Consider the following 27,001-nt stretch of genomic DNA (forward strand, 5'->3'; position numbering starts at 1 on the left):
ATAGCTTGTGTCAATGGAGATGTCTCAAAATTTTAAAAAATAGTTCTATCATATGATCAGCAATTCCACTCCTAGGTATTTACCCAAAGAATGAAAAAGGAAACCAAATACATTAGCTTGAAGGTACACAAGCACACCTACGCTTGTCGCACTACTATTTACATTCATTAAGTTATGTTTGCAACTTAAGTATATCAAATAGCAGATAAGTGGATTATAAGATGGGTATATATACAAAATGGAATACTGCTCAGCTATATGCAAACACACACAATTGTAGGTATATAAAGATAAACTTGCCATTTGTGGCCACATGAATGGAAGTGGAGGGTATATGCTAAGTGAAATAAGTTGGAAAGAGAAAGAGAAGTACCAGATGACTTCACTCATATGAAAAGTAAAGAAAAAATGCAAAGGAATAGATAAAATTTATCCAAAGAAAACCCTTAACATTTGACCATAAAGTTGAGGCTACCAGAGGAAGAGGGTGAGGTGTGTGGAATATAGAGGGTGGATAGCCCAGTAGACAAGTGTCAGATTATGGGTGCCTTGGTGGTGGGTGTGGTGTGATGACATGTTATCTGAAGAGGTGTGAATCTCTACCTCTAAACCACACACCATTTTGTAAAATACTGTCACCTGAATAAAAAAATAAGGCAAAGAGTGAAAATATTATTTTGCATAAGTGAAGAAAGAAGAACAAAACTCTTTTCAGTGAATACATTTCTTTGATATGTAAAGGGAAACTAGAATACTTTATCTGAATGAATAGTTAACTATATGATCTTATAGGGAAGCTAATGATATGAAAACCATTGTTTCTGTCTTGAGGTTATTATGAATCAGACAGTGAAATATAAATAAATAAATAAATACACAGAATAGTATGGCTTAGATGTGAAATATGAAAAAAAAAAACCCTCGAAACTGAAAAAAAAATATACTCTTTATTAGTAGAAGTTCAGTTTGGGGAAATGAGAGATATTGGTCAAAGGGTAAAACCTTCTAGTTACAAGACTAGTAAGTGTGAGAATCCAGTGTACAGCATGGTACATTGTACACAGATTAATAAGGTGAGTATAGTAATATTGTATCTTATATTTGCAAGCTGTTAAAAAATCTTAAGTGTCTTTACCCCTTCAAAGTAACTGTGAGATGAAAAGGTGATAATAACAAATACTCTGGTGGAAGTAATTTTGCAATTTTATGAATTAATCAAATGAATATATTATGCATCTAAATGTACACAGTGTCGTGTCCATTATAATTCCATAACTGGAGGAAAAAGAAGTGTACTCTGAAGTGGTAGATAGCTGTTGATTTTTCCTGAACATGTGTTCACAGTTACCAGTTTATCATTTTATTTTTTAAGATTATTTTCAATTTAGAGCCTGATAACAACTCACTGGATGTCAGAAATTAGAATTTTGTCAAAAGTCTAAGAAATTAATTTGATAACTTCAGAAACATTCCCTCAAATATGCTAATATATAATCAGTCTTACAGTATGTGTTATGTTTCCTATTAGTAGAGGTTAATTGGTGATAATTTAATTTAACTATTACTCTGTATCTATAATACAGATAATACAAATATATATATAAAATACAAATAAAGAGTTGATTCATAATTCCTGTTGTTGGAAACAGCTGTTTTGTCCAAGTGATAGCAATAAAATATATAAAGCTTAACATCAAATCTTGCTATTTTCAGAAGTATATTCAACAACATTCAGGTTGTTTTTGAAAAACAACCAACTAAAACAAATTTTGTGATAATTTTCCCCACTGTGTGCAATTAAAGAGTTTTGAGTACTTTGTACAGTAACTTTCACTCAATTATTTATGCAGCAATAACAATTTTGGCATAATGTTAGTACTGTAGGCAGGTAAAACAGATGAGCAGGCAAAATTTTCATAAACTGAAAAGACAATAAGCCTCAGAGTACTTTAAGAGAAAAGACATACAGCTGAAAAACATTTACACAAAGGGAATTTGACTAGAGTTAGTTTTACTGTCCCTTAGGTCATTTGTACTGGAAAATTTCCCAGAATAGGATTTACAATCTCTAAAGATGAAAAGGTTTATGAAATCATACTTTCGGCACCCTTTTCTTTCTCTAGTTTGAGTTTTTTTTTTCTTTTTCTAACAATGCTGCTGATATTTCAATTGAATTGAATAGCAAGTTCCAAAGGAACAAAATTATTTCATAAAGATGCTACTTTCAAAGAGTTTCTTAAATTGTTCTAACCAGAAAACAACTAAGGAATGAAAGTGTAGAAAATTAATTTAAATCGGGATAAAGATAATGCTTCCTTTGAAATTTGAGGACACTATATTTCTAACATTGAAAAGCTTCTAATAATTGATGACAATAGCAATATTTTATTATAATGATTTGTAATTTTTTAACTAAAAAAAAAAGAAATCACTTTAGACTTAAAGCCAAATATCTAAATAATTGAACTTTCAGGCAATTAGCTAACTTATCATTTATTATAAAATCTACTAGTATTATGACTATACACCCCAAATTCCAATACATGGCAAGTGTTTATGAAGGAGTTAATAAATAATGTATATCTAATATCCATAGTGAAACTATGTACACACTTTAAGGGCATTTTTTTATGTCTTCTCTAACTTGACTTTCTGGGGTTATAGAATAATTATTATAACTTACTAATTATTAATTGTTCTGTAGCAATCACAAAATAATTGAATGAAATTGCAAAATAAGTATTTTTCTTACAGATAGTGGTAAATATTTCATTTGCCTTCTAAATAGAAGTGATATAGTTTTCTTTTTTGAGTCTAAGGAGTTATTTTAAGCACAACACACTAATGAGAGAGAGCGCTGAACTGAGAGGTTCCTAACCCCGTGCTTTCCCTCCCATTTGACTAAACTATTCTAAGAATGTAAAAATAGGTTGTTCAAAAGCTTTCCTTTCCCCCCAAATACTCCTGTACTAGAGAATATTTATTCAGTTTTATTTCTTGGAATCATCTTAGAAAATTTACTAAATGAGTCCTATCAGATTATCAGGGGGATTCCTAAAATTTATTTTTCTTTACTAGTAAGCTGACTCATAGGTATTGCCCACTTTAAACAATTAAGTAAAGTTCAGAACTGGACTTACTGACTCACTCTGTTTATATGAGAATTCTGAGGCTAATTGTACTCCAGCTAAACAAATTGTTTTGAATTAAAAGAAAAAAACTCCCAAAGAAAACATTTTGAATATTACACATCCTGCAGTTTAATGATTTTGAAACTGAATTTATGCCCCTTCTCATGAAATGTGAATTTTATTCCTGTGTTTCCTATCAACTAAGGATTTTACAGTTTATTTCTGATCCCCCTTTCACACATATTTGACTTTTCTCCAAATCTTAACAAATAAATACCTAATTTAGCCCCTTATTCTCCAACATTTATACTGTAGCCCAAGTAGTAATTATTCCTTGCTTAGATTACTGCAAAAAAACAAACCAAAACAAATAGACACTGTAAATGCTAACTGATTTAGTGTTCCCATCCTTCAGATCATTTTCCACCCTATTGAAAACATTAAAAAAAAAATCAAGTTATGTTACTCTTTTTTAAAAAGTCTTCCATGATTTCCATGGCCTTATGATAAAGTCCAAACATTTGTTCTAAAAGTTTTCCCAGATCTGGCCACTACCTGTTTCACCTGTCACTAATTACCCTTTACAAAATTCAGTTTAATACCTCCCAGATTTACAGTAGATTCTATGAACTCTACAAATGTTATATTCTATAATGAGGGCAACATTTTAGTTTCATCATCATGTCATGCCTTAATTAAATGCTTGTCCAATAACATTCTTATACTTTGAATTTTCCTGTCATGGAAGCTATTGTGACTTACTTCATTTGCTTCAGTTTTGTATCCACACCTTTCCTTCTAACAATTTCTAAGTCTATGGAGGGCAGAGAGAACTTCTACCTTGTTCACTTTCATAAACCCTAGTACAAAGGGGCCTTGTACAATAATTATTGAATGATTGACTCTGTAAATGGCTGTATGCCAAACAAAACTAATTGCTTAAAGATAAATCTTCATTTGATCAGGAAAAGGACTATTATTGCAATACTTCTTCTTTCCCTTTGTCCTTATAAAATCATCAACCCTTTTGTTTGCAACTGATTGAACAAGCATGTTCATACACACACTCACACACACACTCCATAAGTTTTGTGGGCAGAACTAAAAATTTCTGCCCTGAATTTGGCTACAGTTTTTCTTTCAGTATTCTAGATCGTTAGCCAAATATCCACAAATGCAGCATACTCTCTGGAACAGATGCTTTCTAAAAATTCAGTTTCTGTCAGTTGAGTCATATGTTCACATTTATTTATATTCTAATTTTAAAATTACTTTATTTTCATTTTCCAGTTATTTTAAATGGCCATTGATTTCTAATATTTTGTCAATTTCATCAGTCAATGAAAAAAATCATGAAACCATTTACCTGTATTTAACTGTTTAGATAATTTCCAAAATTTAGACACTTTTTTTAAAAACTTTATTCATTTAGATAATTCTTGTGGTCAGATAATACCAACTTCCATTTTTGTAAGATGGATTATTAGAAATCAATTAGTTTTAAAACATAGACCATACACATATACTATTCCACAACTTCTGAAAATTTGCTATGAATAGTCCAGATTGACAAACTTCTAATGGGTCAGTAAAAAATCAATTTTAATTTTAATTTAACTTAATTTAATTTTACTTAAAGATAGAACATTTTATGGCAATTGGTAAGATCTGTCTTATGACTTTGCAGTTGCAATAGACATTTCCAAATTTAAAATAACTGCTATGTGGGTGGAGCAGCTGCTTGGAGCGCTGCACTGGGGATGCTAAGCCCAGCTGCTGCTGCTTCTGAGCGAATTCCATCTTCATGCAGGAGCTGACCCACATGGTGCAGCAGGCCCCTCCTGTCTTGCCTGCTGCTCCCCTCAGCAGTGTACTTTGTTGATCCGCTTGTTCTGCTCCCAATTCTGTCTCTGGTGAATCCTCTCTCTGCCCCTGCACGTCTGGCTGTACCCTATTTCTGTATACATTAATAAGTAAATCTTAAACAAACAAACAAACAAACAAACTGCAATGCTTTAAAATTTGCAGCTTATTTTTCTTTTATATATTCTTTATTATGTTCTTATTATATCATTTCAGCTAGAAATAATTCTGCTACTAGTTTACAAATATACTAATTAGTCTGGGAGAACAGTAAGATTCATTTCAGCATCATTTTCAAACTAAGTATTTGAGCATAGGTAAACTCTGAGTTTTATCTGCATAATTCCATTTTCCATGGTTATTCTGTTAAATATAAACATAGGTGCTGCTGAAGTAGCTGACTTGACTAGTTTGAGGAACCAACAAAAATCAAATACTCAGTATCTGAGAACAAAGAGTTTCAAGAGATGAGGTCAAATATGTATGCAATGAAACATTGATGTCAGGAATAAAACTATGATAAGGGGTTTCAATTTTATTCAATGTGCACTGAGAAGCTAGTAAAATGTTCTAGGTGAGGAAATTATGTTTATATGATTTATGGTGTAAAAGAAAATCATCCTATTGCATATAGAATGGATTTCAGAGGGATAAAATTGGAAGCAAAGAAATGAGTTATTGTAGTAGTAGTTCAGAAAAAGAATAAAGTAACAAGACTAGAATGATAGAGTTGAGATAAAAAACAAATTGAAGTAGATACTTCAATTGAACTTTGAAGTTAAAATTGACATGCTATAGTGATTTACTGAATGTGAAATATGAAGAGAATGGAAGAATCAAGGCTAAGTACAGATTTTTAGTATTTTCAAGTAGGTAAATAAGGGAATATTTTTACTGAACTGGATTCAACTGAATAAAGAAAAATTTTAAGCCAGTGTTAGAAACAACAATGTTATTTTAAATATGTTAAGTTTGATACTTATTAGAAATCAAACTAGAGATATCAAGGAGGCAGCATTTTGGAATTCAAAGTAGAATTCCTTCAAAGTCGAAGTATTGGAGAGACAATTACACACACAGGCAAACAAACCATACAGAGCATTAACATTGTACAGGTTGTGATTACCATGGATGAGGACTTGATAGGCAAGGAAATGTGAAAGAGTGCAAGACCTGACACACTGCTATATTTAGAAGTCAGAGAAAAGGAGACTCATTCAAGAAATATGACTTTGACATAGACAGTGTCCTTATTTCAGTAAAGAGGAAGTAAAGTTAAATGTTATTAAATTTTTAAACCATTTTGTATTTTTTAACCTAAAATTATTTTGGATATTTGAATTTTTTCCAAAATACACATTTTGCAAATACAAAAATAATGCCACAACACTGTTGTCATGTATTCATTCCTTGGGACAATATTTAATATATCTTGTAACAAATATTCTATAATTTTATATAAAATAATATATATTTATAACATTTTATTGAATAGAACTAATATTTCCACTCATCTTAACATGTTAATCTGTATAATAAATAAAAATTCACAGCCACATAATACAAAAAAAATGTAATAACTACAGTGATAGATAGCTCAATCCAAGATAGAAAAACTTCTAGAAGAAATCTAATGAATAGTGAAACACTTTCATTCCAGATGAAAAATATTAGACAAAATGATTCAAGACACCGTAGGTTATTCTTGCAAGATAGCTTGCAAGATCAAATGAGTCATAAACTGCAATTGCTGGAATTAGTATAGCACGTTGCCCATATAAGGAGGATGGGTTTTATCTAACAATCAATTAGGAAACCTCAACATTTGGGGATTACGAATAAATATGACATCTTATTTGATAAAAAACAAACGTGGTTGCAAAAAAAGGTGGAATGAAAGGTGTCTGGCCAAATATAGAAGCATTAAATGAGCTATATTTATAGTAATTCTGACAGGAGGGCATAAATTCTTAAAATAATAGTATGTGTGGCCTTCCCTGGTGGCGCAGCAGGTTAAAGCACAGCATTACGAAGCTTAAACCACTTCGGCATGAGTTCGATCCCGCCTGCCCCAGAGATGATCCACATGGCGTGGCAGACCTCTCCTGGCCCTCCCGCTGCTCCCCTCAGCAGTGTACTTCGTTGATCTGCCTGTTCTGCTCCCCACTCTGTCTCTGGAGGGTTCTCTCACCCTCCACATCTCTGGCCTGTACCCCAGTTCTGTATGAATAAATAAATCTTAAAAAAAATAGTATGTGATAGATGGATAAGGCACAGATAGCAGGGAATTGCTTGGGATGTAAATTTTGTAGGAATAACTGATTGGCTGTACAGATAATTTAAGAATCAGTGATGATCTGTAATTTGAGTTATTGAATGATGTAATTGCTATTGTAAGGTCACAGGGCTGGCCACCCCAAAGTGTGCCAAAGCAGCATAGTCAATATTTTGAATTGAAGAGTTAGTGACTGTATGATATTATAAACTTCTGTTTCTTCTAAAAGCAGGATTTTCTCTGACCCTTCTCTAGTCGCACTGAAAGGAGGAGATAATCTACCTCACATCTTTTCAGCTTGCCCCACTCCGACAGCCTGGCATACTGGGAATTGTAGTCCAGTGTAGCTACTGTAAGTGGAGGAAGTGGAGAAAATGGCACCCATACACTGTGTTGTAGGGTTCTTTTCCCTTTCACAGAAATATGTCTGTAACAAAAATATACTAATTATTCGATGATGGGATCTTTACATTACTTATTTTAGCACTATTTGATTATATGTAAGATAATGAATGGGGAAAATATAATTGGGAACAAATAGAAAATCAATATTTAATATATTCAGCTAGGATCTACACTAATTATTTTGAATAAAAATTTAAGCTAATGGAAATAATCATGTGTTTGGGTACAAAATGAGTGTGTTTGTACTTTAAGGGTAAATCAATTAATAACTATTGAAACAAGAGTATCTAACTATTATCATTTTTATTTCAAGCCTCAAATATGTATTCCATCATTTAACACTTGTACTAATTTAATCACAGTATAACATTTGATTGCTAAAACACAATCAATGTTTGTAACACATTATTCCAGTTGCTTTAAAAATGTAAACTAGAATAAGCAATTAATATAACATTATAATGGATGCTAATTATAACTCTTTGAGCATGTGTGATTTTCTGACAGATTCATGCAATAAAGTACACCCTCAAATAATTAGAGTGAAGCAAAGCAACCAGTATCTTCAAAGGGTGCCCATTTTTCAGCCATTAGCAGACAGTCAACTAACAAATAAATCTAGATCTCTCTTTACATTCTTCAGAAACCTTCAAGAAAAGAGAACAGAAAACTACTAGAGAAGTAAGAGCAGACTCAGTACCAATAGCTGAGTTAGACAGCTTACCAGGTAACCAAGAAAATCTTGACTGGTATACATGTACAGAAGGTTTCTGCATTTATTGTGGTGAAGAGAAAAGATCCCAGTGGCCAAATCCAATCCAATTAGGATAAAAACATTTTCCTCCTTAACTGCCAACTTTCCTATGAAAAATAGCTTCCTCTCAAGCTCAGTCAATTTTAAAAAGTCTACTAGCTGGGTTTGCCCAGCAGGAGGCTAAAGGGTCTATTATGCTGACAGATGCTCCTTGCTTTAGAAGTGTACAGAATTTAAATGACTTTTATTTTCTGTTTATAGTCATTTAAATTAAATTAATATGAAAATAAAACTAAAACTTTGTACTAAAACTTGTCCCTTTTTAGATAGTACTTTAATGAATGCAGATATCACTTGTAGTCTAAATTTTGTTTAATATGCTAAGTTGTATTTTTCTCGATTTAATATATGCAACATACTTTTAATAAAACCGTGATTAACGTATACCTAATATTAGTTAGGCCTTTGTATTTTACACAAGTTGGACATATACATAATTTTTACAATATCAGTATGATACACAGAGGCAACAGATGGGCAAGTATAATTGCATCTAATATATTCATGGCAAAAATACTTTTATTTATTAGTTCCTGATTACTGTTTAGACATTGGGTGGTAGAACCAGGACTATTAATTACCTTGTGGGTTCAGTGAACCTCCACTTTGAAAAGGGTGAGATAGACTTTTCTCAGTAGGCTAGAGTAAACCTCTAGTCAATCAAGGCTCTGTAAGCTTCAAAAAGTTTATTACTGTTACTTTAAAAAAGCAAATTGTTTTGGGATGAATGCAGTGAGGTCCCTATTGGCTGGGAGATCATTCTGTTCACGCCTGTGTTCTACTCCCCTCTCTAATTAAAGAAAATATCAATAATATTCTTGCTTCCTGCCTCTTTCCCAGTTGAAGAAGCAATCACTGTTCTCTCTTTTAGGAGCTAGAATTTAGTTTGCAGGTATCATGAGGTTCTGTGTTTATTAGTAAACATGTTCTATCTAGGAATCTCATCATTTCTCTGAGATGAGGTCACGTCCTTCTTGCCTGTCATGTGAAGTCTCCCCCTTCCTGTTCTTCATGTCCTTCGACCTAAAACATAATAAAAATTCGAAAGTCTAATGCTTTACTCCATTATTCTTTGGAATTTACAGCCATGTGAATTCTCCGTATTTATGTTCTTAAACTGGCTGTTTTCCTTCACTAACCATCTGATGCTATTTTGATTATTCATCCATCCCTAGAACAACCTGCCCAAAGGGGTACAGGATGATTTATTTTGTACCCACCCAGCATCCAGAATAGTTTTCTGCTAGTTCAGAGTATATTAAGTTCTGCTGCCATTATATAAATTTAAGTGAGGAACATATTCATTATGTTGCATAATCACAAAATACATAAAATGAAAAAATTGAAACAATTGTCCTCATTCCTAGGTACAAATTTTAGCTTGTTCATATAATGAAAAACATTGAACATCCTTGCAAATAATTTAAACATAATCATTTAATTTAACTTGTACTTTGCCTATGAATTATGAGCCTCTGTATTAGATTGCTAACATTGCTGTAACCCAGCACCCACACTGGATAATTTAAACAGCATCTAATTATTGTTTTATCGTTTGGAGAGTATCTTCCATGCCCCTTTTCCAGATCTTTTTTATGTATCTTTTATAGCTCAGCTATATGTATGAACTTATATTGTTCATAAATAAAAATGACTTTCAAGATAATGCAAACTTAAACTATTTGACATTTTTCTCCATTTCATGTACTACCTAACAGTTGTTATTAGATCACCTTATATTTATCACTGATCTTCTCCCCTAGCAAATCAATGGATGGAATCCATGAGAGTCACTTGAAGACAAAATAAAGTTTATTTTGGAAGACATTCTGGTGAAACAAATGACATAATTAACACTTGATCTCTTCTGAATGGTATGATGGAGTGCCAGCCACCTGACTCAGCAATATATAGTTTTTCCCATCATATTCAAAGTATAAAAATTACAAAATCATGATGATAAACAAAAATATATCATGATAAGTATTTGACGTTTAAAAATTGTTTAGTGGGAAGAATTTATATCAAAGTATCGATAAGACACAGTAACAAATGGAATTAGATTGCATGTATTTTCCAAAGTTTTCCTATTAAAATACCAATACATTCTAAAATAACCAGGTTGCATATATGTGATGTTTATAAAATATCAACTATTGTAGTAAAAATGGGATTTTATTTGTCTCACTCACTCCAAATATGAAAAAATGTTACAACAAAAATTGCATATTTTGAAACTAGTTCAATTAGAATGTTTGCTCTTTATACTGACCTTTGTTTTGAATTCTTTTAACAATGTTAAAGGTCAATGGTAACCTTAGAATTTTTTAGTAGTCCATGTTGTATTGCTTCTTTAAATTTATACATTTGAAGTCATAGTGAAGTGAAATTAATGGTGAGTAAAGAATTATTTGCAGAATAATTTTGTGTTGCTTCTTTTACTATTCTTATTTTATTCTATAAATTAGTCAGTTTTCTCTAAGTATTTTACTTTGGCCTCCAAATATTATTTTGATTTTTATGATAAATGATAACTTAATATCTCAGTTCTTCCTATATAAATTTAAAAATAGCATTAAATCTGTGTTTATCAAGTTTTAAATTAAAATTATTACCATGGTAAATCCAACTGGAAAATAATATAATTTTGTGATAGACAGTTATTGAAAATCAGTCCAATTTTGTATAGTTTGGGCAGCATATGTTGAAAGTCTAATGCTTTACTCTAAGATTATGTCCTCTTTGAATCTGTCCTTTAGTGAAAAGTTTATATATATATATGTGTGTGTGTGTATGTATATTAGCTTTATTACACACACACAGACATATATACATACATACATATATATATATATATATATGTATGTATGTATGTATGTATGTATATTAGCTTTCTTCAGGAGTAAATATTTACCTGGTGGAGTCCAAATTTTCAATTCTGGAAGAACAACTAAAAAAATAAAAAAAAAAGATTACTTTGATTGTTCTTAGCAGTTTGACACAATAATTTAAATATTTATAATTCCCAGTAACTCATGATAATTAACTACTTCTTGGTTAACTTTATCTCACAGAAATGAACATATTGGAGAAAGTGATGGCAGGGAATAGAATTTTTGCTTGCTGGGTGGTTCCAATTTTATGGTGATAAATGACAGTAAAAAAGTAAATGAGAAAGAAAAGATTCCTATTGTAAGGGGGTTGGGGATTTTAAAAAGATCCTGATGCTGAATATAATGCTATAGAAGAAGAGAACGCATTTGTAGATTTATTATTTAGGAGTATAACTTAAATTGTGTTTAATTATTTTTCTGAGGTAAAATCAGAATTCTCTCTCTATATTTTTCAAATGAAATACTGGAGTTATAACATAACATGAATATAAAGTAGAGACCATTAACCAAAAGATAAATAATTCTTTGAGGTTGTTGAATCAGGTTTCTAGCCCCATCACATCAGGTCAGGAGGCTGCTCTCAGCTCTCACTGCAGTCTTCAATTTGGCACAGGTTAAAAGCTAATATCTGTCCAAACAAGAGATGTCTATAGGGAAAGGACTCAGAGATTCAGTGTTTTCTCCAGGCAGTCATTCTTATAATATCTTCATGTGTTTGTAAAAATGAGGTAGCACTTTAAACCCTGTCTTTTGAGTTTTAAAAAAGATTTCTTTGCAGAATTATGATTGATTAACTCATTGACCCCTGAGAATGGATTCAACTTCCACCCTTATATCCTCCCAGATATTAGGCTGGCAGAGAGGACTGCTATTGAAAGTTCTAACTCTCTAATCACATGGTTGGCTCACCAGGCAAGCCATTCCTCATCTCTAGGTTACTAAGGGCAGTCCAAAAGTCAGGTCATTAATACAATAAAATAAACCTTTATAGTTTTTAAAAATATATATTTATTTATTATTTATGCATATAGAACTGGGGTACAAGTCAGAGATGTGGGGTGGGGGTGGTGAGAGGATTCACCAGGGACAGAACAGGGAGCAAAACAAACAGAAGTGCTGAAATACACTGCTGAGGGGAGCAGTGGGTGAGATAGAAGAGGTCTACCATGCCAGACCTCTTTATAGCTTTATAGCTTTTATCCAGATAATTCCAAGGATTTTAAGAGCTCTGTGCCAAGAAGGTATTACTAAAGACCAAATATATATTTCTTGCTATAAATGACAATATCATGTTTCTTGTCCGATGAGGTCTTAGACAATAGTCTTGATGTATGCTGGTTAACTATTCTAAATGAAAGAAGAGCATGATTCTATGAATACTATCAAGTAGAGATTTATCTACTTAGTTTGCTTTACTTTTATTCTCTGATCACATAAAACTTAGGAATAGAAATTGACTTTGCATCCAGCTATAGGAAATGACTTTATTGGCCATTGGAAAAGAATATCCTGACAGATTTCAGTTATATTTATAACAGAAAATAAATCAAATAAATCATGAATTTATTTGACAGGCCCTACAATGCTATACTTCCAACTGTGCAAGGTAAAACAATAAAAATATGAGTTGTATTTCAACAAAAAATGAAATTCAACTTGCTAACAAACTATCTAAGGGATCCTTATGTTAAAAGAAATTTATTTTTATGCTTTTTTCTTTAAATGTTGTAGAAAATACTGTTAATACTCATTTAATGATTACTTAAGCCAATGAAGTGCCTCTTTCAATAAAAATATTTCCTATCACTACTGTATTTTGACAATTTAACTCTAACATCATTCTCTTTAGATACCAATACTAGAGTTTCTTTAAAACAAAAGCAATAAAAGACAAAAATGAGACAGAAAGTTCCTTAGTATTATTCCATGACTCATAATTTTCTTTTGTGCCTTTATGAGTTCATAATTTTTCTCTTGAACTTAAGGTTTTTATACCATGTTATTTTTCAATAGCAACCAGAGGTATTCCTAAGATAGCTTGCCAAGTGTCTATGAATTAGCAGATTCACACTGCAACTATTTCCCCTTCAAGACACTGAATTAAAATATTGTGCTTTGCCTCCAAAATCTATAATTATTGAAATCTCCACTAATGCAAGAAAAAATGGGTAAAATAACCTGAAGTGTCAATATTCCTTAAATATGGTATGACTTTATATATTTTCAGTCCCATTATTACCTTATTACATTGGAACAAATTCATAAATTTATTTTTGTGACACATTTATGGATTGAAAGTCTATGTTATCTTATTCTGTCATTTATCATCCATCCATCTAACATATACTTGTAGCATTCAAATATCATAACCTGCTGAATCAGATAGAAAGTGATATAATTTTGTTTCCCTGTGTTTCTTCATTTTATTAAAGCTGAAAAGCATAGAAATTTGTATTTGTTGTCACTGTGTGGACTACTTTTATAAGATAGCAAAATAATCTGTCCAGTTCTGCTGTAATGACAGTTACAAATTCTGTACAGAATAATAGTTTGTAGTAGTAGTTTGTACAGAATAATAATTTTAGATGCATATTCTTGTATGGAGCTAGTGCTTTTCTTTAAACTTAACTGACTTAAACAAAAGTAAGAAATTTGAGGATATAACCAGGTAATTCCCTTTTCATTCATAACCACACATAACACCATTAACTCCCCCCGCCCCCCCCACACAATATCTACAAATATGAAGAAACCTTGTCAATAAAACATGGAAAAGATGATACAATTTGAAAAAAAAATACTTAACAGCATATATTTTATTGAGTGGGTAAAAATTGCTATCATCTTTTTCTTGTAAAACTACAAGGTATTTGATAATCTTCCATCATATATGCTCAGATTTTCATGGTTTTTTGGAAACATGATGAAAGGGATAAGTTCAACTAGTTATAGTTTGTAACACACTTAGAAGTGTTTCACAATGTTTGTTTCAGTCTTTTTCATTAAATTATATTTCTTGGTAATTGATGCTAGCATTTCAATTTTTTAATATACATTTAATATACATTGAAAATTGCTATTTAAAATTGATATTTAGATCTAATTGTCTAAGAAACATCAGGAAATAACAGAAATGGGAGAAATACCCAATAATGACTGAGTTCATCTTGAAAGAAGATGATCCACGCTATTAGTTTATTTTAGTTATTTTCTTGCAAAACTCTGTTATTCTGCATTCCAAGCTATCATTGATTCCATTATTCTAATCAATGTAGTGAATTATCTTAATTAGAAGTATAATATGACTTTTAAATACTAATCACTTGCTTTAACTTGAAATTTTGATGTGAAAGTTAACATTTGGCTTTTCAATTTAATAAATTCTTCCTTATTTACCAGAAGTTCCTATTATAGATATAGTATCATTACAATTGGCTTCTACTAAGTGTTTTAAAACCCATTAAAATTTTCTATAACAAGAGTCAATTTTATTTATTGTCCACCTTATATCATTTCTTTATTAGTAAAATTGTCCTGTGAATATAATATAAAAATTAGGCACAATACGAGCATACCTGCTGCTGACAGCTGTGAATATCTGTGCAGTATTCAAAATGACATCTGCACAATTGCTACTTACATCATCTAGTCCTCAATTCATGTGATCAGGAAGGTGTGCAATTCCCAGTGCACAAATCACGGAGAGTTCTAACTTTTACCTGTCTTTTTATTTCCTAAAATTAATAGTGTTCTCGTCAAATATTCAATATATTTGCATAAATTTCCATATTGTATCCCTCTGTAGTTGCTTTCCTGTCATCTTCCCTAAGGGGGTGAATATAAATGTCTTTTCCTTATTAAAATTAGCTGTGAGAGCTTGTTTAAAACACATTTTTATTCTAAATTAATTTTTGTAACTAGCATATTATAGGTACTTAATGAAAATTCCAGTAATTTGTAGTACATAGCAAAACAGTAAGTGTTATGAAGATGTAAACTGGAACCTCTGTATCAAGTTGTGCCTTATCTTCTAGTTGCAGTTCTTCACTTCGAATATAATGGTAAAAAAATGAAGAATTAGCATATTTTGTATTTTTTTTTAAATAGAAGCTCATTGCTTAAGACTCTTCCATCTTAGCTCACTTTTAAAGATAAAATCAAAGGAAATATTCTTAAATTTCTAAAAAAATATTATGTGCCTGATAAATTGACTTAATTGAATTTTAGAAATGCTAATACATTTCAGAACATAATTTTTTTTAAAAGATTTATTTATTTGTGCATACAGGACTGGGGTACAAGCCAGAAGCTCAGGGTCAACGAGAGGCTTCATCAGAGACAGAGTGGGGAGCAGAACAGGCAGTTGGACGAAGTACACTGCTGAGGGGAGCAGTGGGCAGGTCAGGAGAGGTCCGCGGCACCATGTGGTCACCTCCGGGGCAGGCGGGGGATCGAACTCATGCTGAAGTGGCTTTAGCTTCTTAGTGCTGTGCTTTAACACGCTGCGCCACCGGGGAGGGCCCAGAACATAATTTTATTTATTTATTTTTTTAAAGATTTATTTATTTGTACATACAGAACTGGGGTACAGGCCAGAAGCTCAGGGGCGGCGAGAGGCTTCACAAGACACAGAGTGGGGAACAGAACAGGCAGATCGACGAAGTACACTACTGAGGGTAGCAGCGGGCGGGTCAGGAGAGGTCTGCCACGCCATGTGGTCACCTCCAGAGCAGGCGGGAATCGAACTCCTGCGGAAGCGGCTTTAGCTTCTCAGTGCTGTGCTTTAACCCGCTGCGCCACCAGGGAGGGCCCCAGAACATAATTTTTAATGAGACTGACATTATAATATTCAATCTTGTGTAAAATGATACTCTATTTTATTTAAAACTATACATATATATGTAAAGACTGACCTGTTCAGTCTTTAAGAGTGTGAATTTTGCCTTATTTTCAATTTAAAAATATTGTCCCTCAAATAATAATGCCATAATTCACTACTTATTCTAATTTGGAAATAACAAATTTAAAGTTTTAAGTTTTTTGTAATAATTTGGGAAATCTTAATAGTAAGGCACATACTAAAACCCTATTATTATTATAATACTAGCAGTAGCAAATCATTAGTGCCCAACATAGACCATTCTGCATCGGACAGGCGAGTGTTTGAGTGAGAAATGGGAAAGAAATATGACACAACAGTGGTAGATCTTTGAAATATTGTTTGAATGTTAAGATAAAATAAAGGAGTATTTTTTTTTTTTATTTTTGCTGAATTTAATCTACTAATATTCCGTATATCCTTAGTGAGTGGAAAGTAAAGGGTAGGAAACTAGAGTGAAAATAAAAGAAGACATTTGGAAGTGAAGCAAGAAATATGACAAATATTGGAAAATTAATTATTAATAATTAAAGCCATAGCATAAAGAAATTGTATATCCTAGCTCTGTGAATATTTCTATCTTAAGAAATAGAAGAAAGAGGACTTAAGATAATTTGCATGTAAGTATACTATAAACTTAAAACATGAAGCATGCTTTTCAGAAGATTCACCTGTCAATTTCAAATCATTTATTAAATGTATCTTTGAAGACTTGCAAGCAATGTGGTGGATTAAAAAAAAATTATGGAGTACATTCTTCCAGATTAAAAAATAGCAGTGACTTGCTATCTGAGAGAAAAGATGGCTAAAAAAACTAATCAATTTGCCTCAAATATGCCCTCCAAATAATTATTTCATATGTCACTTTTAGTATTCACATAGGTAATGTTACCTTATTTGGTGCTGATGTGAGTATATTTTATTATCCTGAAATAAATGTAATTTTATTTTGTAAAAACAAAAACTTTTCATTCAAAAGTGATTCATATTTACAGAAAATTTCTAGATAGTATAGGTAGTAGGTGTTGATTTATTTCATCAGCAGTTTCTCATTACCCCCATATATTTTGTGTATATTTTGTTAGATTTCTACCTAAATTGTTTATTTTGGGGGGGTTAACCTATATGGTTGTAATTTAATTTTGATGTTAACATAATAATGCCTGTTTCCCTTTGTCTATCTTCAATTACAGTTGTTCATTGCCCATACATTGAAAAGCAAAACTTGTGTGATTAACCTTACATTTAGTCTTGCTGTGTGTCATTCTTAGTAGGAGGATTTTAAGTTTCTAACTATTAAATATGATTTTAACTGTAGGTATTCTTGTAGATCATCTTTACTAAATTGTGGACGTTTCCCTCTATTTATTTAACCTATCTATGAGTTAGGTTTCTTTTTTTTTTTTTTAAGTCAGGAGTGAGTGTTAGATTTACAGTAGTTTTTTTTTATTTATTTTATTTTTTTGGTATCTTTGATATTACAATATCATATACTTTTTTCTCCTTTATCCTGCTAAAAGTGGTCAATTATATTTATTATTTTGGAATATTGGCCTAGAATAAATCCTATCTGAATGTAATGAATAGTTACTTTTCCACATTGTTGGATCCTATTTGCTAATATTTTGTTGAGAACTTTTTTGTTAAAGTTATTGATAGATATTGGTCTGTAGTTTTCCTTTTACTTATTTTGATATTATATATTATACAATGAGCTGGGTAGTGTTTCCTCTATTTCTTGAAGAAACTATAGAGAATTGGTATCATTTCTTTTAACAATGTTAGTAGAATACATCAATGAGCACATCTCGACTTGGTGCTTTGTCTTTGGGAAAACTCATTTATTTCATTTTGTTAATGTAGTTCTTTTTGATTACCTATTTTTCCTGAATAAGTTTTGCTATATTGTGTCTTTCAATAAATTGATTTAGTTTGTTTCTTAATTTGTGACTTTTCCACCATCTCACTTTATCATCTTTTAATGTCCTAGAGATAAGTTGTGGTGACTTCTCTTTCATTTTTGATGTTAATACATTGATGTCTGATTTCTCTTTTTTTTCCTTTGTCTATATTATCAATGGTATTGCTCTTTTCCAAAGAATCAGCTTTTGCTTTTGTTTTTTCATTTTGACTTTTATTGATCTCTGCTCATTTTTAAAATTATTTCTGGTTATTTCACATATAATTTTCTCTTCTACATTAGCGTAGTTTTTAAAATTTTATATTTTTCTTTACCAATATGCATATATTGATACAAAATTTCATCTAATTACTTCCTGTACACAGCCCACAACTTTTGGGTTTTATTCTTTACTCAAAAATATATTTAAGATCTCATGAGATATTTCTGTTTTGCTTGGTGTGTTACTTATATGGTTATTTAATTTTCCAGTTATCTGTTTGTTATTAACTCAACATACATATTCATTTAAAAAAGAATGTCTAGTACTTTGCTTTGAGGTCAAATAAGCTAAAAGAGCTTAACTTGAATTGAAATTTATCTCAGACTTACTTCTTCTAAGTTATCGTATACAGGAAGAATACATTTCTCAGAATAGTTACTGGTCTTCCCTAATGACTAAATGTGAGCCATTCCACTACTAAAGTTCATAATTTTGCTAAATTAATTCTTCATTAAAGATTTTAACAAATTCTCACAAGAAAACTAGTGGTTTTCAAAAATATTCCCCAAAAGCTTCTCAGTGTATATGAATCATATTAAAGCTCTTTAAATATTTATGCATTCTGGACTTTGAGGTTTAATCACTTACATAAGTGGAATATAGCTTGGATTTTATTTAGAATATGAAAACATGTCCTCAGTTAGGTTTAATTTATGAGTAAAAATAAAAAAAATACCCATGCTTTTGTTATGAGAGAAATTTGTCCTAAAAAGGATTGTTTAGAACTTTCATATTACATAGCATGTTAAGAACCCACGTGTTTCTAATTTCAACCTCAATTACTCAGTTCTTCCAGAAAAGAACAGTAACTTATGAAACATAGTTTCTAATAACAAAAAACTAATGAGTAACAGAAAAAAAAATATGTTGTGAAAGCATGGTAATTAATAATTGAACATGGTGCAAAATTATCACTCTGCATCATAAATACATTTAGACACAGACTAGGTTAAGATATTTGAAATTTGTAAGTTTAATTTGTTAGTAAAATATTATTTATCTTAATAAGTTAAAATCATATATCAGTCAATTTTTGTAGCAATACCTTATTTACTGTGTTTTAAAATACTATAAAAGGATATTTCTAAAAATATTCAGGATTGGGAAACAATATTTTCTGACGCAGAAAGACTATTCAAATGTAATAAAAGTGAATAATAAGAGTGTAATATACATACATATAGCTTAACAGTTTGGAATGATTTTCTCAATATAATTGCTTAATGCAATAAACACATTTCCACTGCAAATTGTAATATTTAAATAACTGATGTTATGGCTCTCATAAAATCTTAATTTAGACTATAAAAATAATTAAGATATTGATTCATTTTTAAACTTATAAACTTAAATATTAGTAATAACATGACAAATAAACCACTAAAAAAACAGGCTTGGGTTTTGAGAAGATCTAAAAGCTTTGAAAATTCAGTTAAAACCATACTTGGCCATATCTAGAAACAACAAAATGCTTGTGACCTAGAATTATTTCTTTTGCCCACTTCCCAGCTATGCCACCACAAGCTAATCATTATTTGAACCTAGTAGCATATATTAATTTTGTTTTTCTTCTGAGAATTGTATTATCTAATAGGTACTCTTTTGTGGCTAGCTTCTTTAAATAACATTGTATTGATCATCTGTTCTATTTGGGTAGGTGTACCTTTTTCTATTTTTAGTACTATACTAATTGCATTAATAAGTCAAAATAATTTTACTGTCTATGGAAGTTACGTTCTTTCCAATGGTGACTGTTATGGAATGTGTTGATATTAATTAAAATGGTTATAGTGCATACATTTTGGTGAATGCTTGTATGCACTTTTGCATTTTTGGTAGGTGTAGACCTGAGTGTAATGGATCAGAGACAGGACTATAGGTATAGTTTCAGTGGGTACTGAAAGCATTTTCAACCTGATTGCAAAAATATATACTCCTTCCTGCCTGCAACATTTGTTATTTTCCATTTCTTAATTATTCTGCTTTTGTGTGTTTATAATGCATTATAATTTTATTTGTATTCTTGTCATTACTAATTGTGTATTATATCTATTGCTGCACTGTAAATCAGTGCAATATATATATATATGTTATAATTATTTCTACAAAACATATTTGTTGAAACAATCATTTCTTAATACTCATATTTTGTAGGTTACCTTGTAGCTTTTCAACTAGTTTACTCTGAGCTTATTCATACTGAATCATTCAACTGATAGGAAGGTCCCAGATGTTTTCCCTGATATATGTGGCAGTTGTGCTGACTCTCATTTAAGATTCTTCCATTCTCTTTTATGTGGCTTTGTTTGCACCAGTAAGCATGACTGGCTTTTATATAACAGTCTCATAATACTTTCATACCAGAACACTTCCACCTGGTGCAAGTTGCAAGATCTATTGAGATCTAGATCTATTATATTCTATTGGTGAAGCAGAACACAAGTCCTGTCCAAATTTAAGTCTGGGAAAACAGAAATTCAATGGGAAAACTGTAAAAAAAAAAAAAAAAAAAAAGCTTTATTGTTTTTCCCATTGAATTTCTGTTTTCCCAGACTTAAATTTGGAGTTTTATATTGTTAGAATTGCTGCAAATATACACATTAGTTTGAGAAGTACTAATATGTCTAAATTACATGCATTAGTGATGAATACTTTTCCCTTAATTACTCTCAATACTTTTATGGAGCTTTCAGTGTAGAAATATGTAACAGTTTGAGATTTGTTTAAAGGAATTTTATATTTTGTTGATGTTACTGAAATTGATGTATTTTTAAAGTGCACTTACCATTTCTTCCTAGTACATAGAAATACAGTTGATTTCTGTATATAGAGATACTAGTTTTAGAACCTTGACAAAATAACTAATTAATTGAATATATTTTGTCTTTTAAAATTTTTATGAAATCTCATCTGCAAATAATGACATTTTTTCTATCTTTATGATTTGATTTTTTTTTTTTAAGATTTATTTATTTGTGCATGCAGAACTGGGCTACAGGCCAGAGGTGCAGGGGTCTTGAGACGATTCGAGAGATAGAGTGGGGAGCAGAGCAGGCAGACTGTCGAAGTACACTGTTGAAGGGAGCAGCCAGAGGGTCTGGAGAGGTCTGCCACGCCATGTTATCACCTTCAGGACAGGCAGGGATCAAACTCATGCTAAAGTGGCTTTAGCTTCATAGTGTTGTGCTTTAAGCTGCGCCACCAGGGAGGGCCCTGATGTAATTTTTTTTTTAAAGGTTTCTTATTGCATTGACTTTGTCTCCTGGTACATTATAGTGAAAGTAGGTCCTTTTACTCTTTTCAATCCCAGTGAAAAAGATTTCGGTATCATGATGATAGAATTGTTGTCGATATTCGTTACTAGATAAGTGAGATTTCTTAAATTCTAGTCTGTTAATAGTTCTTATCATAAATGAGTATTTTATTTTGACAAACTGTTGACAGATTTGGGATGGTCATTTGACTTACAAGGCCATCTTGTTATCTGATTTTTACTTTCCCTTCTTATTGCTCAGTTTGTGCAGGGTTCTAGTAATTTTAAACATTGGTTCAAAAATTGATTTTTATTTTATCATCTATTCAGTTGGTTTTCTTACTAAATTTTACTATTATCTGTGTAATGCATCTTTCTCTATTTTGGTTTGATTTTTCTTTTTCTTGTTTCCCTATAGGGGAAGCATACGTTATATATACTTTTTATTCTTTTTTAATGAATTTATATCTATATATATCCTTCTAAAGAATGATGTTTTACATTGTTTAAGTAAAGGTATTTTATTGTTTTTCTATTCAAAATTGTTGTAATTCAACTTTAATTATTTTTATAAAATTTGTATTAATTTAAAAATGTAATCCTGAAATAATAACAGGTAGGTGATTTTTTTTGTTATTATTTCTCTTAATTCTAATTGCATTTGAAAATTACACTCAGTGATTTCAGTTGTCTTAAATCCTTGAGGATTTCTCTGTAGCTCAATGTGACTCAGTAAATGTTTTAAATGCTTTTGAAAGATCATGAAATAGAATCCTTTGAGCTTTAAGATGCAGTTTATGCCAATTCGATGAAATTTGTGATGTGTGATTTTTTTGTGGTGTTATATTTTTACTGATTATTTTTTCTGTATTATCAAATTTATTCTCAGAATTTATTATGTGTTTGTATATCAATGCTTATGACTTTTATAGGTATTTTTATTACTTATTTGGAGAAGTGTTTATTTATATTCTAGACTCATTTTTAAATTGAACTCTTAGTTTATTACTATGCCGGTTTATGATTTCTTTCTGAATTTTAGATATTAGCTTCTTATAGTAGTTATATTTCCTAAAGCAGTATACAGAATCAGTGCCATTCCTGTCAAAAATCCCAATATCATTTTTCATAGAAAAAGAAAAACAATCATGAAATGTATTTGCAAATGCAAAAATACCAAAACAATTGAGGAAAAAGGTCCCATATTGAAGGTATTATATTCCTTGACTTCAAACTGTATGACAAAGCAGTTTTAGTTAATACAACATGGTATTAAACAGGCACACAGATGACTGGAACAGACTTGAGAGCCCATAAATAAAACCTCATACATACAGATTACTAATTTATGACAAGAGTCAAGAGTTTATGAGTAGAGTAAGAAGTCTCTTTGATAAACAGTTTTGGGAAAGCTATACAGACACATGCAAAAGAATGAAACTGAATCACTATATAGCAGTATACTTGCATGTCAGACCTGCAACTATGAAACATAGAAGAAAATCTAGGCAATGTACTCTTTGAGCTATGTTTGTGCATTCAATTCCAAGTGGGAAGAGAAAAAGCGAAGATTTACAAATTGGACTATGCCAAACTAAAAGGCTTTTCTACAGTGAGCAAAGCTTGCATCAAAAGGTAAAGGCATCCTATGAATGGAAGAAGATGTTTGTATATTGCACATCTGACAAGAATTTTTAAGATAATTGTATGTTTTATAGAACATGCTAGCAGGCAGCTCTCCACCCAGTGTGATTCTGCAGGTGTGTCTGTTTCCTTTCTCTGTTTCCTAATGAACCTGTCCTCGGAAAATGTAATAGACCAAAAAAGAAATAACAGTATCAATATATTAGCGGGTTGGATAAGGCCTTATATTATTGGCTGAGCTATTGCTCTTCTATCCTCATATTTATTATTTGAATCAAGCAAATGCCACATTTGTTTAGGACGCTTGAAAATATGAGATGTGTGCAAACAACTCACACATGTCATTAAACTGTGAAGGGTGGGGAGGAGGCAGTAAATGAAGGCAAAGATGAGTCTTGAAATAGGAAATAAAGTTAATCATATTTAAAATTTAATATGAGAGTGAGGAGTTAAAGACAGAAATGAGAAAAGAGATAATTGATAACGAGCTTTTCTTGGGAAAGAAATACAAGCTTAGAATCAGATCAGTCCTTAGAATGTGATGCAGTTTTGTTTATGAAAAGAAGAAAGGAGAACAGAGCATACAAACAAATATATGTAAATACATATAATATATATGCATATATGTAAATAATCGAGCATATATATTTGTGGGTGTCAATGTTACAAGTGCAGTCATATAGCTTTCATATTTGAGAACAACATTTTAAGAAACATCTGATGATTTTTTTCTCTGTGAAATAAAAGACATCATTTTTCTGAAAACAGTGAGATGTGTTGGTGTTTTTCAGAAGCTTTTAGAGAAAGAAAATATATTTAAATGACTATAATGAACATTATAAAATGCTTGAGTGTAATAAAAGTAAAGGATTCCTGGATATTGTCTAACCACCCTATGAAATTTCTGACAGTATATTTCATGTGGTGTCTCTACGACCATCTGGATGATTTTATTCAGAACATTCAGCCATTTTATTATGAACCTAGAAAGTGAATATTTAGATTTGTTCAAAATTTAAAATCAAAGTCTTATGTGCCAGAATTGAACATGAAAGTTTTCATGTATTTCGGAGATATGCCCAGTGAAGGAGAAGCAGGTCGCTATGGTCAGGGACAGGTAATAGTATTGGGGCACAGTGAGTATCCACACATAAGGAAAGACTTTTTTGGGGGAAATAAACCATATTTAAACAATGGAGATTTTTCAATTAAGCTCTATTTTCTTTCCAGTGACATTGGGCAACTTCTGTTAAATAAATATTAAGGAAAATATATGGACACGACATTGGAGCAAAATCAATTCATTAATAAGTAGACCAATTACAGATTTAATAAGATCTTTTAAAAAATGGAAAGAATTTCTCATTAAATAAGGTTTGAGAAATACAGTTCATTTTAGCTAAAGTATTGTCAAAAATTCTGGATGGGTCTTAGTAATAACAGCAAGATATTATTTTTAGAAATTTAATTTAGTTGAAACTGCTTTTCAATAAGTAAAAAGAAAGCAAGACTGAGAACTTTCTTCAGTTTTCTGTGAGATGTTTAGCTATATGACAAAGTTTACATTGATATAGCCAATGCTTCTGTCCTATTGCTCCCACAAAGCCATTAGTACAAATCCATTAGTTCTTTTTTGCCCTCTTCCATACTTGGTAAAAGAGAATTTTTTTTAAAAAAAGATTTATTTATGCATACAGAAATGGAGTAGAGGCCAGAGAAGCCTCTGGCCAGAAAAGGGACAGTGAGAGGATTCAGGGGAGCAGCTCTACAATACCCTCACGTTACTGGAATCTTCAAATATATTTCACATATTACAAAGCACAAAACATAAAATATTTGAAGCTGATTCAAACCTAAAATGGAGTATGAGAAATTTCCCAACACAGAAATATAATCACTCTTTATCACAAGTTATACGAGAAAGCAAATATTTTACTATCATATAAAACATTTAAAATTACAGTAAAATAAATTATATTATTTTTAGTTGTCCATACATTTCTCACCAAGTCCAAGGCGAATGATTTAAAGATCGTGAGTAAGAGAGGACATCCCTAAGGTGGATGAAAAGGAATATCTTGTTTCACTCCATAAAGGAACACCTGAGAGTTAATTGGAGTGACACTACACCCAACGAGTTCCATGATTTGGGGCAAAAATGTAGCACCCAATCAAAGATAAACATACACTGCACAGAGAATACACAGAGGCGGGACATGCTTACTGACAGGAAGTGAGTGGAGAGTAATGCTGGAGGCTGCAGTTAGTGATGGGGCACTCAGAGATGGACAGTAGATTTTTTTTTTAAAGATGTATTTATTTATGCATATAGAACTGGGCTACAGGCCAGAGGTACAATGGTGATGAGAGAGTTCACCAGAGACAGTGGGGAGCAGAACAGGCTGACTAACCAAGTACACTGCTGAGGGGAATTGAGGGGATCTCTGGGCAAGTCAGGAGAGGTCTGCTGCTCCATGTGGGTCATCTCCGGAGCAGGGATCAAACTGATGCTGATGTGGCTTAAGCTTCTCAGTGCTGTTCTTTAACGCACTGTGCCACCAGGGAGGGCCTGGGGCAGTAGATTTCATACAAAGGATTTTATTATAAAGGGGACTGGTTTAATGTCTTTACCTATATTTTTTAAGTGACTAAAGTGACATGAAGGAGCCTAGATAATTATTAAATAGCACATTTGACTTCATAAGAATAACACAACATATTTTTCCAACTATCTATGCTTTCTATGATATCAAATATAACACCAAATTTTATAGAGGGAATATTGTGTAATATTGTCAATATATGGACATACATGTGATGGCTATATAAAGTTGAGGCAAAAAAAATGTGGTTTAACAGAATATTGCTCATGTGCATTTGAGAAAGCATACTTATAATATAGTAGATTTTAAAAGTTGTATTGGTTGTTTGTGATTTGGGAGAATCATTTGTTTCCCGATGTGACAGGTATGGTTTGTTTCTGATGAAATTATATAATGTAGCCTGGGAAATGTAGCCAGTGTACTGATTTTTCTACAGTACACTGGAGTGACGTAGAGAAGTTAATGAGGAATTAAAAATAAACTGCAGCCAGAGGAGAGAATATTATCAGGGAATAAGTGAGATTAGGTCCACAGTAATATCCAGTTAGGACTGTGCTGGATGGCTTTCATTTCATTTGGCACATGATTGATGTCTCTAAAAGATTTACTCCTATACAAGAGTTAGCTACTAGTAGCCAGTTACACTGAGACAGGCATAAAATATATTGCATTATATTCTTAGACTTCAACAGTAATGTAAGTAAGAAAGCAAGATTTGGTTTCAGATAGCGTTCATAAATGTGTAAGGTTTTCATAAATACATATTTACCTTTAGTAGCATAGAAAAGGGTAAATAAGAAACTGTCCACAAATGGGAATTAACAATATGAAAAAGAAAGGCCTGGAGATGATTTCTGTTGTGTCAGTTGATCTTAGTTCCACTACTTACCAGGTATAGTTGTACAGGTATAGGTGGGATCTTATCTGATTTAATTTTAAGATATCACCAGATCTCTGCTCCCTAATACACTCTATTTTGGCTTAGAATTAAAACATTTGTCTAGGTCAGAGGGCTATTTGCTATATTAAACAAAGTTTATTTTGAGTACTCCCAATA

Source organism: Condylura cristata, unplaced genomic scaffold (assembly GCF_000260355.1).
Source record: "Condylura cristata isolate star-nosed mole 26May11 unplaced genomic scaffold, ConCri1.0 scaffold00002, whole genome shotgun sequence".
Taxonomy (NCBI): Eukaryota; Metazoa; Chordata; class Mammalia; order Eulipotyphla; family Talpidae; genus Condylura; species Condylura cristata.